This window comes from Oryx dammah, unplaced genomic scaffold (assembly GCF_014754425.2).
Source record: "Oryx dammah isolate SB20612 unplaced genomic scaffold, SCBI_Odam_1.1 HiC_scaffold_22, whole genome shotgun sequence".
NCBI classification, from domain to species: domain Eukaryota; kingdom Metazoa; phylum Chordata; class Mammalia; order Artiodactyla; family Bovidae; genus Oryx; species Oryx dammah.
In genome coordinates, this window is record NW_024070206.1 from 7,777,398 (window position 1) to 7,792,296 (window position 14,899).

General features: G+C 40.9%; 1 protein-coding gene across 1 annotated transcript in view; it reads right to left on the bottom strand.

The window, feature by feature from the left end:
* The window catches only part of RAB27B (RAB27B, member RAS oncogene family), a 68,710-nt gene extending 56,045 nt beyond the window's left edge, over window positions 1–12,665 (bottom strand). Inside the window, exon 1 of the mRNA XM_040264449.1 lies at window positions 12,431–12,665. The gene's annotated coding sequence lies outside the window, so the exon portion shown is untranslated. The remainder of the gene's footprint in view (window positions 1–12,430) is intronic.
* Window positions 12,666–14,899: the final 2,234 nt, after the last annotated feature.

Below are 14,899 nucleotides of genomic sequence, written 5' to 3' on the forward strand. Positions count from 1 at the left end.
GCAGTTTTGCTTACTATGATCCATAAGGTGTGTTTCTGTCTCTTAGAAAATCAAACAGTTATCTTTGTGTGTGTGTGTGCCCAGTCGTACTTGACTCTTTTCCATCCCATGAACTGTCACCTGCCAAGCTCCTCTATCCACGAACTTCTCCAGGCAAGAGTGCTGGAATGGTTTGCCATTTCCTACTCCAGGGGATCTTCCTGGGGTAGGATCTTCCAGGGATCAAACTGGCATCTCCTACACTGGCAGGCAGATTCTTTACCACTGCACCACCTAGAAAGTCCTTTTGTGTTACCATTGTGGTATCTCTTTGTGGTACCTGTGAATTGTCAAAACGCCTAATTTTGAACCACTTTATTCTATGTAACAAGTCTGTATTTTTAGGCTGGCAGGCTGGAAAGTGAACTGAATAGTAGATGGGTATTTATTTCTGAAGGCAGCAAATCAGAGGATAGTAGTGGTGTTAAGGATTACTCTAAAATTACCAAGATGCAAACAACCAAGAAATCTTTTGCTGTCTATAAGGTTGGCTATTTATTTTGCCTTTGTGGATCTGGAGCTCTTTAAAGAAACTACAGGTTTTATGAACCCACCTCTTATATTAGCAGTTGGCTGAGATTAGCTAAGAAAAAAATGCCACCGTTCCTGTTGGAAAAATACTCAAGGCAGTTACTGTTAACGTGCAGACTAACCAGTGTCTGACGGTTTATCAACTGAGTTTATTTACATTTACTTGTCAGGTTCACCCAGAAGACAGGAAACTAAGAACTTACTGTTAAGGATACACAGGGAAGTGTTTCAAACAGTTTGGTGATCAAGCCTGAAACTCTATGAAAGGACCAATTTCCTTTCCAAGGGTGGAGCCTCTTCCTTTCCAAGAGGCTCTACAGAAAGGCATCCTTTCTTCAAAAGGACCATATTTTCAAAACTAGGGATTTGAATATCTGTTTAACCCAGAGTCTGCCCTAGTAATGGAAGATTTTACATGGCGGTTGCTCCAGGAATTCTGGGCCAGGGTGTCACCATCCACATAGGCTACATTAGCTTTTACTGATCAAGTTATTTTTGCTCCAAATTGTTGCCCTATAACTCTGTTCTTAAGTCTGGAATGTCTAACAGTAGGCATGCCTTTTGGATTTTTGCTACATGTGAAAAAGCAACCGTGGTTACTTGGAAGAGTGATTCATTATCTGTTTTCAGTCATAGCTACTTTAGCAGAAATTAATTCCCCAAAATGATTGGTTAGTAAGCCATTGATTTCCCAGCTTGAAAGCAACACGCTGATACTAGCACTGTAGAAAAGTATCAAAAGAGATAAAAGTGGGCTCTGAGAGAAAAGTAGGCTCTGAGATAAAGTTCTGAGAGAGATCAATTTTACTCATGACCTGTACTAAAAAGAAAATTCTTTGTTCCACCTTCAATAAATGACAAGGAAAAAAGATACAAGGAAACAATCTTCCCTCCTTGATAAAACAGACACATAAAATTATTTGCCTAGACAGAATTTTAGGGGCCGTAGGGAATGTGGCTCAGAGGTTAAAGCATCTGCCTCCAATGTGGGAGACCCGGGTTCGATCCCTGGGTCGGAAGATCCCCTGGAGAAGGAAATGGCAATCCACTCCAGTATTCTTGCCTGGAGAATCCCATGGACAGAGAAGCCTAGTAGGTTACAGTCCATGGGGTCACAAAGAGTCAGACACGACTGAGCGACTTCACCTCACCTTATTTGGCCTTATATAAACTTCATTATTTCTAATTACACAAGAGAAGCTGAGGATATATCATGTCTACAAAAGTTTACAGAAAAGCACCTCTGTTTCTTGCTTAATAAAGGTTCATGATAAAACCTACTATTGTTATGGATTTACTTATAGACCCCATTGCTATCATATGAAGATAGTTCTGGAAACTCACTCCTGGAATGGATATCATAAAAATATTCATTCTTGTTAATTGTAACACCAGTTCATTTCAGATCCAGTTAAACAGGAATATTTTCTGAGTAATCAGAGTTAAGTGATATAAACAAGTTTATTAAGTGCAATAAACAAACAAGAATATATTATTCAAGATTTAGCATATTCAGACTTTTATTAATTAGTACAGTATTTAAAATATATTCTCAGTATCTAGGGGTGCTAAATTCATCAGGCCAAGAGAAAGGCCCTAAATAGATAAAAAACTTTTATTTTTGCCTATATACACCCCTTTCATTGGGACTCTGATTTAGAGTTGACTTTCCTATTGCTCGGGTCACTCAGTTCAGGCTTGCCTTTAAATTGTGCCTGGGGCCAATTTTGGCAATCATGTTAAAAGAAACTAGGTTTATAAAAATTATGGCTAGAATGGGAAAATGTTTGTTTAACTTCTTTCATCCCCTTCACACTCTGACATATAGCCTGTATTCACTAATACAGGCTGAAATTTCAACAAGTAACATGTAAAAATTATTCCAAATAGGAAGCAATTGTAAGAGAATGCAGAATTTGTAAAACTGCACCCATTAAAATCAAAATTATCAAACTTCTCATTTTCTTCCACAATGGCCTGAACTTGAAAATTGGTTCGTTCAGTGGATACATTCTGCAGCTGCTGCTGTTTCAAAGCTGAAAATAAGGATGCCTGTTATCAGTCTCTAATCCAAGATTAAACACCAATGCTAGCTTTCACCCTTGACAATCCTGCCAAAAAGTCATAATTTATAGTGATCTATAAATGTTCATCATAAGTTATACAAAGCATTTTTTGCAATGATATTTGTCTTTTCTTCATGTTTATTGCTATACTACCACACAAGTGGAGAAGGCAAGTGGGAGTCCCCAAACCAAGACCTCTGTGTTCCTAATGCTAGCTTACCTATACTGAAAGCTCAAACAAGAAAGACACTGATATTTCCCAAGAGAATATATGAAATATTGATGAATTTACAGAAGGGGATAATCTAGAAGATTCACAGTTGGGTAACAGCTTGTAAATAATGTAAGTAACCAAATGCTAGAGAACAAAAAGGACTAAAGTCAACATAGTTTTCATTAGAAATCTTGACTGGGGTATTTGTAGACATGGATTATGTGTCTAACTCATAGATGAGTCATGAAAATGTTGTTTAGAAGTCTTCTTTCTCTATCTATAATAATCAGAACACAGATAACTGAGCTATCGGCATATTATGAGAAGGCTTTATAAAAAAAACACATTTGTTCTGAACTAGATGCCTGAAATGATGCATCCGTAACAAAGACGACCTTCAACACCTGCAGAGAAAGAACAGAGAGAATGTCTCAATAGGACAAGTAGTCATGCAGAAGCTTCTCAGGCTGATTAATAATCAGAAATAGTTGCGATGGAGAGTGAGAGGCAGTCAGATGATTGTATAAGGAATGTTCTTAAATGTAGCAACATATTTCCCAAACTGTTTTGAACAATGAAATGGAAAGAGTATTAACATGGGGATGGACAAGGCCTGGGGAAGAGGAAGTGGGAGACAGAGAATAACTTGCCTTAAACTTGGTCAGTGGACACACATTTACAAGTCAATTATGTAACAGTATTTTACATGGGTTGGAAATTTCAAAAGTAATCCTTACTAGATAATTATCCTTTAATTCTTTCAGAACATCGAGATACGTTGTGTTACGCTTTGGTAAGCAGATCCTGAGAGTGGAATTGTCATAAATTCAGACGCAGCAGAGCTGGAACAAAGCTATTGAGTGCAATAAAGCGAATGGCAGTTAACTGTTCTTCGAGTAACATGCGCTGGGCATCAGTTATTGAAGCATGATATTAATGAGCTAAAATCAATAGATTCAATCACTTGAGCACTCTGCTCAGTCTTTTGTTCTATGGTACTAGAACACATTCCTAACCGAGCAATGACATGTCAGTTTTCACAAATAGGGCTGAGAGAGAATATGGGTGAACAGAATCCTAGGGCACAGAAATATTTAAAGTGATTGTCCCACAGACAGGGATAAATGATGCCCGATTCATAAGTAAGAGCTAAAGGCATATTTAATATATCCTCCCAATTTAATAATAATAGCAATTAACATGATTATATATAACCTTACATTTCCCCTAAGTCCTTCCAGAATGTAAATGGCCTTATTAGCCAAAGCCAGTTGGTGCTGACAGAATAGGAAGAAAATCATGACTTCTATCTTAGGGCCACTAAACCTCCCTCTTCCCAGAGCCTCCTTCAGAGATGGCATTAGGTCTTATGGATTTTGGTGATCTCTTGCAGACCAGCACTTCCCAGTTACTATTATCAGTCTGACCTCTCCTAGAAGGTTTAGATTCCTGAAGGCGTTTTCCTGATAAATCCAGCTGAATCACTATAGGTGCCTGAAAGCAGCTGGTCTTCTCCTCCAACGAGCTTCACTTTCTCTTCACCTAATCTCAATTCTGGGAACCGTTCATTCATCTAATGCCTCCTAATGGTTGAGACCATAAAACTTTCTCTTTTCTCCTACAGCTGGCCAATGCCATTCATTAATTATTTCTCTAATCTGACTTCTCTTCTCCAACCTTAACCATCTTTTGAGCTAATTTCAGACCATTTGTATGTCCCACTTCTAACTGCCCTCTACAGTTTTAGCCCCCTTAGGTTTTATCTTCCTCTTTATTACCACAGTACTGTCTTCAAATCACTAACAAACGTTACCAGGTTATACTCAAATTGTCTGCTCATGGATCTACCTCAACAGATTCTAAGCTCTTCAAGAGCAGGAACTATGTCTTACACATCCTTTCAATCAAATAACTAAATATGCTGCTGACACAAAAATAGCACATAATGAGTATTTCTAATAAACAATTCAGATATGTAAAAATTATACCAGAAACTAAGTCACTATTATTAGTTTTAACATGTAGGCAGCTCTCTTTATTATAATAAATAATTTTAAATTTCAACTTTAACATGACTCAGTTCAGTTCAGTCTCTCAGTCGTGTCTGACTCTTTGCGACCCCATGAATCGCCTCCCAGCAACTTGGCATTTTCTCTAAAGTTTATACTCTGCAGGTAGAGTTTGTGTTCTCCAAAGGATGTCAAAAATTCTTGGATTTTTATTTTCATGTTTTGGAGAAAGTGACTGTGCTATAACCTGTTTATGGCAGAAAAGACTAAAAAGCAGTGAACTGTTTTTTAACCCTCTTATTTCAATTTCTACACACTTTTAAAGAACATAATTCCTGAAAAATAAGACAAACATGTTTCTACTGGTAATAAAACATGATGAAACAGAATACATGTCTTTCTTTAAATATATAGTTAACATTTATGAAACCTTGAAATTTACTCTTTTGAATTAGCTTTCTGTTCTCAAGGTGCCAAGCCTATTTCCTTGCTGCTGCTGCTAAGTCGCCTTAGTCGTGTCCGACTCTGTGCGACCCCATAGATGGCAGCCCACCAGGCTCCCCCGTCCCTGGGATTCTCCAGGCAAGAACACTGGAGTGGGTGGCCATTTCCGTTCCCTTAGGTGTCTGCATATTCACTATACTGATTTTAAGAATCTGCTACTCTGGACGAATTGCAGCATACCTCAGTCTTTATTCCACTAAAATCATCTTAATCCAACTCTTTCCAGAATGTAAAGGATAGGAAAAGAGTTTCAGGTCCCATGGGCCTCACATATGAGCTGACTTTAAAAGTCAAAGTGTACTTGGCAAGCGTGAAAATCCAGAAGGAGTCGGAGCCACGAAAACCGCACTTGATTTGCAAAGCGTGTTGGGGACCAGAGAGAAGAGCATTACAGCTCAAAGGAAATTCATCTTCATCACAACTCAGCTATTATCACAGAGCCGTTTCACAGAGAAAACCACACCATAAAACTCAAAGACCTCCCCTACCTCGCACCGGAAATAGATGCTCGCCAGGCTTACCAAGTCTGCAGAGTAGGGCAAGCCTGCAGTGGGTGAAACCATCCCTGTTAGAGGACAAAACACACGCAGGACATGGGGCCTCACCTTCCATTTCTCATCTCGCTCTCACTTTTGTCTAAGCATACTCTTTGCAATCTTAAACGGGATGAGTTCTCACCAAATATGCAAACTTCTGGCGTGGGAAGAGGGCACCTCCATTAGGAGACTATTCAGGAGCAGTACTAATCATGAGTTCTATATTCTACCTTTGTCTCCTTGGTTTTTCTAGTAGCTAAGTGAAAAAATTATAATCTAACAAGGGGGGTTGGGGAAATTGCAGTGTTTAGGTCAGTTTCAAAATGACTAGCACCTGAAGATGGCTTAGTGCAGTCCTGAGAAAAAAGCAAACCCAAAGTTGCTCATTCCATTTTATTGCTACTATGCAGTCTTCATCAACTAGCATCCTATAGATTTGTTTTTAATTTTTAAATTTTTATATGATTTTTTAAAGTCATTTTCCAGGTAGAGTTATTGCAAAATATTGGCTCTCTTCCCCATGTTGTACGATACATCCTTGAAACTATCTTTCCTTTCAGCCAGTAGTTTGTACCTCCCACTCCCCAATCCTGGTACTGCCCTTCCCCTAATGCAAAACCACTGGTTTGTTCTCTATAACTGTGAGTCTGCATCTTTTTGTTTTATTCACTAGTTTTCTTTGACATGACAGGTTAGTTGTTCAGTTGTGTCTGACTCTTTGCGATCCCATGGACTGTAGCCTGCCAGGCACCTCTGTCCATGGAATTTGCTAGGCAAGAATAGTGGAGTGGGTTGCCATTCCCTTCTCCAGGGGATCTTCCTAAACCAGGGGTCAAACCTGGGTCTCCTGCACTGCAGGAAGATTTTTACCACCAGGGAAACAGCATTTTAGATTTCACATATAAGTGATATGATACAGTATTTATCTTTCTTTGACTTATTTTACTTAGTATAATGCTTTCAGGTCCATCCATGTTGGTGCAAATGGCAAAATTTTGTTCTTTTTTATGGCTGAGTAGTATTCAGTGTGGGCTTCCCCAGTGGTTCAGCGGTAAAGAATCTGCCTGCAATTCAGGAAGATCAGGAGACTCAAATTCTATCCCTGGGTCGGGAAGATCCCTGGAGGAGGGTATGGCAACCCACTCCACTATTCTTGCCTTGAGAATTTCATGGACAGAGGATGCTGGTGGGCTATAGTCCATAGGGTCACAAACAGCTGGACACACCTGAAGTGACTGAGCACAGTATTCCAGAGTGTGTGCGTGTGTGTTTGTGTGTGAGTACCACATCTTCTTAGCATCTCATTTCTAACATAAGATTAAAGAGTAGGGCTTTGTCATATCATGTCATATTTATTTGAATTTGTTTCTACAGGTTTTTAACCCTTAGTTGTAAATACCAGGATATTTTCACTAAAGTGATTTTTTCCTAGGATAGGTTTTGCAGTGTTTTCTGTATTGCTTCTCATAGAATCATTCACCTCCAAGCTCTGAGAGGCAGCCTTTGATAACTGGCATTGCCAACCTTGAAATGATTAAGATCAAAGTTTGAATGAGGGAGGGACGGGGCCGAGACTGGGTGTGATAGTTTCTGCCTGTTTAGTTGTTTTGTTCACTGAAAAAAAAAAAATTAAGAAATTAGCAAATTAGAGGCATTGCTCCAATGCTTCCCAGCATTTGGAAAAAAGATTTCAGAAAATCCGAGGTCTAAGTCAGCTCAAGGAGGCACCTTGGGTGAATAAGAAAGCTCCCAATCTTGGAAAAGTCTTCTACTATTTTAGGCACTAAGAAAGGCCAGGTTTTCTGTTCCCTTTTTGAAAAATCTAGTTTCATTCTATACTATTTAAAAAAATATTTTCACATGTCCAGAAACATATATCAACAGGGCATTGTTTACGAAAATGGTATATTTTGAATCACAGCCCATGAGAGCTGAGCAACTCTTTTAACAAGCTTCTCAGACTCTGAGGACCTTGCCTACATTAGATTGGACAAATGTCACACAGACTCATTTTGCCTTTTCTAATTATTTTCATTCTGGTATATCCCTCAGGTCAGATTTAACACACAGTTTCACTTTTCTGAGCAAGTTAAGAAGAGAGCAACAAGAAAACAAATCAGGTTGACCCCAAGTTCACTATAATTGACAATAAATTTATGGGTTACAGAAAGAAAGCTAAAATAAAATCTTGAATATTTTCTTAAGCCTCTTAAAAAGAAATTTGCCGTCTTTTATAGAATTTAAGTCTTTCTCTTTTTCTTTTTCTCTCTGTGTACATTGTGCATATATATTTATACATATATATATACATCTATATCTATGAATATCTAAACTCATACACATAAATACATCTATACTTATGAATATCTATCTGGATACATAGGTACATAAATGAAAGAGAGGAAAGAAACAAGGGAAAAAGGAAGGTAAGGAACTAAACAGGAAGCAAGAGTTGTAGGTTACCCAGGTCTAGAGCTAGACAATAGGGATATTAAACTAATCAGTCTATTCCTTTTGTTGTACACAGGAGAAAACTGTGCCTTAAGGAAACTAAATGCCATACTCATAGCTTTACCACTCAGCACCAGTATAATTTGATTAATGATGGGCTTCTTAAAGGTTTGATTTAAATCCCACCGATTTATACCTATATCTACCTTTTCTAAAATTGTTCCCCAAATTATGTAAATCTTGATATCTTTGAATATAGTTTTACCTACTAAAAAAGGTTGTTCTTGCATTTCTGAATATTAGACATTTGGTTTCTACGGCATCTACAATTGCTCTATACGAGTGTGTGCAAGCCAACTGCTCAGTCGTGTCTGACCCTCTGCAAGCCCATGGACCGTAGCCCGCCAGTCTCCTTCCTCTGTCCATGGGATTTCCCAGGCAGGAATACTGGAGTGGGTTGCCATTTCCTCCTCCAGGCAACTGCCATATACTATGATGTTATTTACTTTACTTTGATGCTATGTTCTACAACTGTATAAACTAAATTTTCACTGTTATCTCTTAATATGTGATCTACAAAATTTATCAAATATCAAACAAATTGTGCTCTTTCTTGGGTTTGTAGGATTACAGTTTTGAAAGAGAGGTTGAAGATCACTTAGTTCAGCTTCTCAGTACAGATAATTCTCTATAACAAATAAGTCATGGAGTGGACGTCTTAGTTTTCTCAGATAGACCTTATCCCATCTTTGCAATGACTTCCCAGGTGGGCTTCCCTTGTGGCTCAGCTGGTAAAGAATCCACCTGCAACGCGGGAGACCTGGGTTCAGTTCCTGGGTTGGGAAGATCTCCTGGAGAAGGGAAAGGCTACCCACTCCAATATTCTGGCCTGGAGAATTCCATGGACTGTATAGTCCATGGGGTTCCACAGAGTTGGCCACAACTGATTGACTTACACTCACTTCACCCAGGTGGTCTCTCCAGCCTCAATCTGTGCCCTTCTCCAGCCCTGCTTTCCAGTCTCTTCTGTTGTTTTCAGTCCCTAGGCTGTGTCTGATTCTTTGTGACCCCACGGACTGCAGCACGCCAGGCTTCCCTGTCCTTCACCATCTCCCAGAGTTTGCTCAAACTCATGTCCATCGAGTTGGTGGTGCCATCCAACCATCTCATCCTCTGTTGCCCCCCTTCTCCTGCCTTCTATCTTTCCCAGCATCAGGGTCTTTTCCAATGAGTTGGCTCTTCACATCAGGTGGCCAAAGTACTGGAAATTCAGCTTCTTTTCAACAGACAATATCTAAACAATAGCGTTGCCTTCCTTCACTCAGAATAAAAATCAAAAGCCAACATGCTTGCTTTCAAAACCCTCTGTGACCTGCCCTAGTACGACCCTGCCCCCAGGGACACAGACAGCCTTCCTTGCCACTCCTGGAAGTTGCCAGGCAAACTCTTGCTTGTTGATCCTTCAGTCTAGACAGCTCTTCCTCCTTGTAACCACATGGCTCACTCTCGAGCTTCCATAAGACCAACATTCATATGTCACCTTCTCAGTTAGACTTTCCTGGGCACCTGATCTAAAGTTTCAACACTGACTGGGCGTGTCACTGGCACTGTTCGTCCCTTCTCCACTTTACATTCTCGTCTAGTACTTATCTCCAATGTATCACAGATCTAACTCACACATCCATTTATTCTCTAAAGTAAAAGGCAAGTTCTCTGGAGTCCAGGCACTTTCGTGCATTTGGTCCACTTCTGTTCACACAGAGCCCAGAATAAGGCTTGACACTATTAATAAATATTTGTTTAAGAAGTGAACAAGAAATGTAAGTTCTTTTTCTCAACTACACTCACCAGTTGTTTACTTGGAAAAGACAACTTATTTAACAAATTTTGGCTATGTGTTAAACAGCATTTTATTTTCATTACTGATAATCCAGACAAGTTTCTTTCATTTAAGAAGGGCTTATGAGAGAAGGTTAATATTTAAAGAATATGAATAATGATTGCAAAGGGAGTGAAACAAGTTTAGTAATACTCTCAACTCCATTTATGGGGTTTACAATTGGTTTTTATTACGCTTCATGGTGTAGCTACTTCCTACTACTATAGAATAAATGTCAGCTCCATTCTACGCCTAATAATGAGTGAAAAATTACACCCCTTTAGCCACCAACTCCAGAAAGTGACTTACCCTTCATGGGAAACACCTAGTTTGTCCTGTCTGTTTTTACAGTAATTGTTTTCCTGTCTCTCAAAACTGCAATTACTTACTTAAGAGCAGAACCAAGGTTGGTTAACCTACCTTGATGAATCAACTCAAGAAACTGAATTAATTGTGAGCTGAGCTTTATGTGAATAGTTGGTCTATGTTTCATGCTGTCCTGATCTGGAAGACCAAAACTCTAACCCAAAGTCTCCCAGGCTGAAGGTGGGAAAACAGCAGATTTCTGTTTTGAACCACCTGGGGCTTTTGATGGCTTCTATCTTTCCAGAAGTACAGTTAAATATAATGAAAAGCAGTTCAGAAACCAGCAGATAATTTTAATATGAGCTGGTGTGCCAAGGAGCTGAGCAGGTCAATTATATTAGAATTACCTTCCCTATCAGGTAGTCAGATTTCTGTTCCAGAAATGGCCTATGAGAGAGTTGTGGTTTGCTTACATTTGACAGATACCCTTTGATTCCTTCTTGGCATCTTTGAGAACAGGCTTGTCCAGTTTCATTGGCAAGGTTTTGTTCGTTCGAAAGCAAAGATGGCAACATTTATGGGAGGCCACTGTCAGTTCTTAAGCAGAAAAGCCTCCTTAACATTAAACTATCTGCCAAGATCATCTTGTTTTGGTCATTCCTAAAATCCCCTCTTGCCTTCAAGAAGGACTGATTCCCTCCAGGTAGAGGATTAATGATAGGAAACTGTAAAAAATAAGTATATGGGGGAACAGCACAAGGTATGTATGGCTCTCACTTACTACAATTTGGACTTTACAGTAGCTTGAAAATTCAATAAACTGAAATGCCTGAGGCTATACTGCTGAAGTTAACTTTTCTGTTAACTTCAAATTTAGAACTCTATAACTGTGCACATAAAATATATATATATAGATATATGTTTATTTATCTATAATATTACTGAAGATGTGTGACTGTAACTGAATATTGAGAACAGTACATCTTTGAAACAGACTAAAAATCCATAACTATTATTATGTTCAATAATAATTTTGTTGCTAAGAACTCTGAAACTGCATGTTGTTGACTTTGTTTTAATAAGGTGCACAACTGGAATCATACATATCCTTAATTTTAGGTCTCGAAATAAAAAGCAGTAAAATGGTAACCAGTGTGTAACAGCTAGTAGCCAGTGTGATGACTTTGACCAAACTCAGCCTTTTCCTAGAAACAGGCTCCAGCTTCTGCTTAGGGACATTCCACCTGATTCAATAGCTTTCAGATAACGAGATAATGTTGCACGGAGTTGGGAACTCTTGGAAGCTCATTTATTGTGACCAGTTGAACAAACACACGTGTACACACCCTTCTAGGACTGCAATACCCGGATCACAATTCTGAAAGAACAGGTTTAAAAAAAAAAAAAAACTATCAGACAGACTCTTGATTTCTCTGGGGCTATTTCACCTGAGGACGGACAATCCCTTGTCTCGCCTCACGAAATGACTTCTCCTTAAATGAACCTCGAAACACATGATGATGATGAAGAACTGTTATTTCGTTTGTCTTTGAGATACAGATGGAAGGAAACTGACATTGCTAAGCCAGGTTCTTTTTTTCAAAATCCCAACCAGCTGTCTGATCAGCGAGGACCAAAACAAAGACAGTCACCAGCCAGTTTTCTGACGACATCCGCGCCCCCACCACGCCTGCACCAGAATCCCGGGTGGAAGCCGCCGATCCAGGGCGCTCACACCCCGAACCCCGCTCCAGACCCGGGGTCCCTCGCCACCGGCCTACATCTCCCCATCCACGTCTCACTTCCTTTTCGCAGGCGAGCCGCTCAGCAAACCCCCCCCGAGTGGGTGGGAACACATTCCAGCAATAACAGCCCGGCTGGCCGCCCCAACTCACCAGCCTGCGAAGTTTTCCTTGGCGAGAGGTGTCGGGTTTCAGAGGTTTCCTTCCCCCTTCCCCAAGCCCTGGAACTCCTGGACACCAGCCACGGCCCGGGGTCTGCCTTCCAGGGCGACGGTCCCGGGCACCGCTCCGATTTTTTTTTTTCTTTTCCCCAACCTGTGGCTCTGGATCGCTCCAACAGCCGGCGGGTCCCCAGCCCCTGCCCGTCGGGACTGCAAGCGGCAGGACTGGAAGCACCACCCCCAAGTCCGCCGAGCCCCGGGATCTGCAGGGCTCGTGTGTGACGAAGGCGTGTCTCCCAGTCCTAAGGCGGACGTGCGGGGCGCACCTCCGGCTAATCCTGCTGGTGACTCAAAGGCGCTCGGTTTCTGCTCCGCGTTCTCGGCTCTGTGGGTCTCCAAGCCCCAGCAGCCAGCTCATTTTGAGTCCTCGATTTTTCGATGTTTTCTTGGGTTTCTCTTTTCCAAAGAGCCCCTGGGCACTGTGAGAACGGCTTCCAGGGCACCGCATTTTCTCCTCGGGGAGGGGAGGTCTTCGTTAACTAGAGACCACGGAGTTGCCAGTGGAGAGAGGCGAGGGGTCTCCGGAAATAAAAGGGCTCGGAAGGAAATCCGTGTTTTAAAAGTTAGGGTCTGTCCATAGGAATCCATTCACCAGTCCAATTGGATTCACCAATCCAATCCAACCCATCCACGCGCCGCCCTCACCTTTGCCCCCTACAGTCATTTCGGAGATCTGCAGCTCAGTCAACAGGGGCTGTGTCTGTGAGATCAGAGGAATTCGAGCAGCACACACACTCACTGAACACGTCTTTATTAAGCACCTACTATCTGGCCACACCCACGATCCTGGCTGGCTCTCCTGAGATCACATCTCAGACTCAGACATCTTCGGTGTTTAGACTGATGGTAGAGACCAAGGTTGAAGACATACAATAGCAACTGATTTTTTTTTTCCCACTGTGAAGAAAGTGAACAAGTTCCAAATGCGTTGCTTGCATGCATGTTGGTGAACAGTGAGGTGATTGCTTAAGTGTTCATTGTTTGACCAGTTCTGACAGCGTACCTTAGAGACAACGGGAGAGGCACTGACATTATCAGCAATGAATCATCTGTGGGAGAAGCGCTGCAGGAGGAATTTAAAACAAAAGAACCTAAAACCCAAACCAAATGCAAGCAAACAATAGCAAAGCTGTGGAGAAGAGGAGTGTTGGAGAAAACATGTGGTTTCACAGGAATCTGTCTATTCTACTAAGAAAATTCGGGAGAAGGTATATTTTCTGTGCCTCAATGTTCTTATCTTGAAAGTGGGGAGAATAAAATGCCTTTGTAGGATTATTGTCAGTAAATGAATTCAGATCAGCAAAGCACATAGATCAGTGGTGTAGTAAAGTCTCTATGGGTGTTCAGTTCAGTTCAGTTCAGTTAGGTGCTCAGTCGTGTCCGACTCTTTGCAACCCCATGAATTGCAGCATGCCAAGCCTCCCTGTGCATCACCAACTCCCGGAGTTCACTCAGACCCATGTCCATCAAGTCAGTGATGCCATCCAGCCATCTCATCCTCTGTCGTCCCCTTCTCCTCCTGCCTCCAATCCCTCCTAGCATCAGAGTCTTTTCCAATGAGTCAACTCTTCGCTTGAGGTGGCCAAAGTACTGGAGTTTCAGCTTTAGCATCATTCATTCCAAAGAACACCCAGGACCGATCTCCTTTAGAATGGACTGGTTGCATCTCCTTGCAGTCCAAAGGGCTCTCAAGAGTCTTCTCCAACACCACAGTTCAAAAGCATCAATTCTTCAGCGCTCAGCTTTTTTCACAGTCCAACTCACATCCATACGTGACTACTGGAAAAACCATAGCCTTGATTAGACGGACCTTTGTTGGCAAAGTAATGTCCCTGCTTTTCAATATGCTATGTAGGTTGGTCATAACTTTCCTTCCAAGGAGTAAGCGTCTTCTGTTGCCTGCACATTATTCTGGTAACAATTATCTACTCCTTTCTCCCAAAGTAAGCTCTGATTTATAAATACTATTCTGATCTACTGGGAACTATTATTGGAGGTTCAGGTTACAGATTTTCAAATATATATGCTGGGAATATATATTTATAGTATAATCTATTTTGCATCAGTAATATCTGTACTGCTGTGTGTGTCTATGGGGCCTGAGAGAGAGAAAAGAAATACATAAACAGTCTTGACTTTATTCTTCTTTCCATAGCATGTTAATTTAAAATGATTCTCTGTACATGATATAAAATGGAGATCCGTATTCTTCACTTAGTTTATGTATTCACTTACTTACTTAATCCTGAGTGAAGTCACTCAGTCGTGCCCAACTCTTTGCAACCCCATGGACAGTAGCGTGCCCCAAGCTCCTCCATCCATGGGATTTTCCAGGCAAGAGTACTAGAGTGGGTTGCCATTTCCTTCTCCAGGGAATCTTCCCGACCCAGGGATCAAACCC